The sequence below is a fragment of the Dunckerocampus dactyliophorus genome, chromosome 15 (genome assembly GCF_027744805.1).
Source record: "Dunckerocampus dactyliophorus isolate RoL2022-P2 chromosome 15, RoL_Ddac_1.1, whole genome shotgun sequence".
Lineage (NCBI taxonomy): Eukaryota > Metazoa > Chordata > Actinopteri > Syngnathiformes > Syngnathidae > Dunckerocampus > Dunckerocampus dactyliophorus.
Genome location: NC_072833.1, coordinates 14,786,726 through 14,792,557, shown reverse-complemented (window position 1 = coordinate 14,792,557; position 5,832 = coordinate 14,786,726).

The following is a 5,832-nucleotide window of genomic DNA, read 5'->3' as shown; positions in this document are numbered from 1 at the left end:
CTGTGAAAACTTTGTGAAACTTGAGCATATGGCATGGGTGTACAAATTGTGGCCCATGGGCCATTTTTTTTTTTATTGGCTCTCTGCATAACCTGAAATGTTAATTCTGTATGAATTAGTTATATTATGAAATATTACACTGATTTGCTTTGTCACCGATAACACAAGGTGGATGTTTTGTTCAGAAAGCTTATTGACATCTTTAATGTACATAATGTATTCAAGTGGCCCCAGCATCCTTCAGTTTTTATATATGCGGTCCTCACTGGAAAAACTTTGGCACCCTTTGGTTCATTATTATCATCCACGATTAAAATATCAGAAGAATTGTGATTATTGTGTGGCTAAAAGGAGACTTACAAGCTTTTCATGCATGCCGCACTCGGATGTAGGTGTTGCTAGGTGCTCCTTTAGTATAAGACTATATTTAGGCCTGCTGCAAATCCCAGCTCAGGCCTTTATCTGTCCTAGTTTCTTTTTTGGGTTTCAGGCTTGTGGCAAAATATGCTCACAAACTATGCCCCGTGTTTCTCCTGAGGCTAGTTCACTTCATTCCCACTGGAGAAAGTGAGCATAAAGGCTCACCAATGCGTTCATCAACTGAAAGAATGGAGCCTTCTGGTGGCCCCTCTGGTAGAGGTGGGCGGATCGATCCAAATTGATCTTGATACCAGGGTAATATCAGTATCTGATTGATACAAGCATGATAACGTTGATCATTTTTCAGTTTTTTTCTTTTTTCTGTTTAATTTCACAAATATCTGTTTTTGTTGTGTTTTTCAAATGCATATATATATAATAGAATGAGGGAAATGAAAAAACATTTTTTAAAAGGACTATCGCAATATTTCAAAAAATTAATTAATAATCTCTGTTTCGTGGTTGACTATAGCCACTAGCCGTACAAAAAATAATGAAATACAAGTTATATGTAGTATTCTGGCCACTAGGCGCCAGTAATGACACAAAACATTGATGAGACGTGACATTTCATTACAGTACCGTCACACCGCATGTAGGGAAAGGAAGTTCTCCTCTTATTCCCTGTGGAAGTAAGTTTTTGTGTTGTTTCCCCACTCCGTTTGAAACCCTTTCGTAGTTTTAGAGTGAACAACTTCAAAGCTACCTAGTTATCTCAGTAGCATGCTAGGCAGCTGTGGCTATCTCTTGTGTCCCTGCTGTGATCCCGTAGCCTGTGCAATGTAGCGTAAACAAAGAATTATAGGAGTGTACAAGTGACTACAGGGGTGTTATTTCATAACTACATAGTTCTAATAATGGTAAAAAAAAAAAAAAAAAAAAAAAAACGTATTTAGAAAGTCATAAACAGGTTTTCTATGCTGTAACTAAGAAAATATTGAATTTATTGATATTGAATCCTACTTCGCGGAAACTCACCGCGATCGGGTCTGGAACCACTTAACCGCGATAAATGGAACAACTTATCTATATTGCTTATATACACAAATATGTGTGTTGATGCAAATATTTTTTGTGTGCCTTAAATCTTTGTCCTGTGTTTTATAATGATGATTATAATCATATTAAAAATTAAAGGCAAAAATCACCAACTTATTCAATGAGATTAAAAAATGTTCAACTAAACAATATCAGTATCGGCGATACCAGCCGTGTATTTACTTGATTTCGGATCGATTAAAATATTCGTAGTATTGCCTACCTCTACCGTCTGGCCAGCAGGACATCCCAAATACCATTTCCTCCACTAAGAAAGGGGGTAGACCCTCGCAATCTCTGGAGACTTTGATTGTCACTCTGGCTCAAGTCCAAGACTGAGGAGAAAGGGCGACCGCCCCCACCCCGCTCCACTGAGTCAAAAAGCATCTCAAGGAAGTCATTAAAACTTAAGCATGAGGACAAGGCTGCCCTTCCTCCCTAAATATGACTTACTCGCTGGTATTTCAGACGTGCACTGAAGTAGGAGGTTGCCTTGGCAACTACAAAGATGCTATCATTACAAAGTACTGACATTCAAATACCGTCCAAGCTTTCATTTGAAGGTCAAATTACTGCTGGTGAATTCACAAACATGAATTCATGAATAAGTATGATTATTCTAGATGTGATCTTTAGTTGGAGTATGCACACAAGTACGGTTTGGAAGTCTTTTGATGTGCGTATTCATGGTTGCCAAGGCAACCCTTACCCGTTTCCTCCAGTGGGCACCAGGCACCAAATGAAGACCACCAAAGTATGTTTGACTGCCATTGTCCTCAAATTTGCACAGAGCTACAAAAATTCAAAGACACTTATGGTATGCCCCCCCCCCCCCTTACTTTACCCTGTGGCCAGTCATGTTGACCTTCCTGTGGCCTTCCCTGTGGAATTCTGGGTGGCAGAACGCATACAAATTAGCCTTGACTAAATCACATCACGTTATGTAAAGAACAAAAGCAAGCAGACTTCAAAAAAAGGCGAGGGAAGAGAGACGGATGCTGGATCTGATCATTGTTTTTAACCCTTTTCTCCCCTCCACCAGCAAATAGAGTCCAGCTTTTTGGAGCAGATCCCAATCTTAAAAGTAGTCTTTGATTTCAGGGGCTTTGGCACTGTTCCTTCTCCCCACTGCTTTGTTCCTGTTGATGGATCTAGGCGGCCCAGCGAACCGTGACCCTGCCAGCCCACCCCGACTGTGTGAGACAAACACACACACACACACACACATATGCAGACAATGCCAAAAGGAAAAGAAGGGGAGAATGAGGTTTAAAAAAGGTGGACAAACGTGCTGAAAGAGGATCTCTGAATCCAAGTCTCATCCCTGACATAGATTACAGACGCGCTGAGTGTGGTCACTGCTTTCATTGTGTCCGTTCTGATAAGTTAGCCATGTGTGATGGGCGACGACCAGAGTCTAGACTGTGGCCTATTCAGCTGCTCCCAAACACCTGTCACCACATGGGCCCGGCCGTGAACTTGAACAAGAAAAAGAGAAGAAAAAACACTCAAATTAACAGACCTCCCTCTAGCCTCTTCACTTTCAGTCTTATCGTCTTTTACTAGCGGTCACATGACAGGCGGAGCATCGTGTAGCATGATGACAGTTTAAAAAAAAAAATCTTTTACATCAGACGATCACTTTTTCCATCTTGTCGTTATTTAAACAGCATGCTCGGGTCTTGAGCACAGAATAGCTGCTGCCTGAATTAGGACGCAAGGAAGGAAAATATAACCACTTATTTTGGATGTTTGTGACATATACAGTACGTAATTGCTCTCCACAAGGTATTATGTAAAAACTTTTGGAGTAAATTTTGACGCCTCTTATTTGAGTAAGTAAATACAGGGCCATGCGGATAAGTATACTTCTTATTTGGCATTTTTCATTTTGTGATTTTTGCCTTTGTGATTATATTGAAAATATATTTTTTGGGGAATAATCTAACAACATTTAAAGTGCTGACCCTCTCTGCCTCCAAATTACACTTTTTTAAACCAAAAATGTAAAGAACACCTCCACCAGCTAGCAGTAGTGATTTAAAAGAACATATTGAATTAATAAATACTGTATCTATATTTGTCACATTTCAAAGTCAAACTTTGTACAAAATTTTCCTGCGGACGAATAAGATGATTGGTGTTTATGGATTTCACTCACCTCTGTCTCCTGTACATGTACATGTCCATCACGCATGCACATACACGAAAGCAGTCTCAGTATTGTCATAGTGAGGAAATAGCTATTGCCATTGGGACGTGCAATGTGTCAACGCTGTTGTTGTTGTTGAGCCACAGAAAATGTTTGCCTGAAAGTACAGTATGTTATGCTTATGCACCATTTATTCAAATGTCAAATGTTTAGTTGTCATATTTGGAGGTGTTTGAAGGTTATTAGTAATTACCTATTTTTGGGGCCCCCTGGCAGTCAAAGGACCTTTGAATTATCCTGACTTTTTCCCTTTATACGGCACCCCTGGCCAATAGCACTCATCATAAATACATTGAAAAATGTATCGTTAATCCATGTGATTGGTATCGGTCGATTTCCTGGAAGATCAGAATCGGCAGCATAAAACCCTGATCGGAGCATCCCTAATATACACTCAACAAAAATATAAATGCACACTTTTGTTTTTGCTCACATTTTTTATGAGATGAACCCAAACATACACAATATCATTATTTCTCTCAAATATTGTTCACAAATCTGTCTAAATCTGTGATGGTGAGTACTTCTTTGCTAAAATAATTCATCCCTCTTCACAGGTGTGCCATATCAAGATGCTGATTAGACACCATGATCAGTGCACGGGTGTGCTTTAGACTGCCCACAATAAAGGGCCACTCTGAAATGTGCAGTTTTGTTTTATTGGATGGGATGGGGGGTCTGAGGACTCAGAAAAACAGTCAGTATCTGGTGTGACCACCATTTGCCTCATGCAGTTCAACACATCTCCTTGGCATAGAGTTGATCAGGTTGTCAATTGTGGCCTGTGGAATGTGGAATGGAACTGGTACACACTGTTGTATACGCCAATCCAGAGCATCCCAAACATGCTCAATGGGTGACATGTCTGGTGAGTATGCTGGCCTTGCAAGAACTGGGATGTTGTCAGCTTCCAAGAATCGTGTACAGATCCCTGCAACATGCGGCAGTGCATTATTCTGCTGCAACATGAGGTGATGGATGTACCGCCAAATTCTCTGAAACGCCTTTGGAGACGGCTTATGGTAGAGAAATGAACATTCAATACACGAGCAACAGCTCTGGTTGACATTCCTGCTGTCAGCATGCCAATTGCACGCTCCCTCAAGTCTTGCGACATCTGTGGCATTGTGCTGTGTGATAAAACTGCACATTTCAGAGTGGCCTTTTATTGTGGGCAGTCTAAGGCACACCTGTGCACTAATCATGGTGTCTAATCAGCATCTTCATATGGCACACCTGTGAGGTGGGATGGATTATCTCAGCCAAGAAGAAGTGCTCACTATCACAGATTTAGACAGATTTGTGAACAATGTTTGAGAGAAATGGTGATATTATGTGGAACAAGTTTTAGATCTTTGAGTTCAAGTGTTGCGTTTATATTTTTGTTGAGTGTATATATGTGTATACACACACACACACACAGTATATATATTTTTTCTTTCTACAAAATTTAAAAAATAAATATCAAAGTCTCCCACCCTATCCTTTGCAAAGGATGGGGTGGTACAGTACAGTATATGGACCTACAGCATATTGACTTGTGTGAGAAATTTCAAGTCAATCCAACATATGGTTTTAATATACGTGCTGCCATGTTGTGTATTTGTCAGAAAAATAATAGCATGGGCAACTCTATTGTATTACAAAATCACAGTTTTCCAACTTTTATTTTTCATTTTTCCTGCTGTGCATCCAGGTCATACATAGACTTGAAGGAGATGTTCCTGGTTGAAATTTGGAGGTAGTGTAGTTGCAACAAATCTTCCTCCCGAGCCTCACTTCCAGCCTCCAAACTATCAGACACATCAAAAAGCTCAGTGCTGTTAATTAGCTGCCATGTTTTAATTTTGCTCTCATTCTCCTTGTTTGGACCAACAGATGCTTCCTGACTTGTGTTGTCCCTGCTGTGCATCACCTCCTCCAAGCTTCCGTGAAACAGCCAGGAGCTGGTTGCCAGGAGCCCATCACGACTTAACGCAAGTTCTGTTGTTCTGGTATGGTTTGGAAATGCTGCTGTGCTGGACGTCTGGGTTGTTGGTGTGATGCCTTCCAATGAGACAGCCCCACTAGCGTGACCAGGTTTCTTGGGCAGCCTAACTATGGGTGAGTTCCTGACAGTTGGTATGGTGAAATGTTTGACACCAGTGTAGTTTGCGTCGACG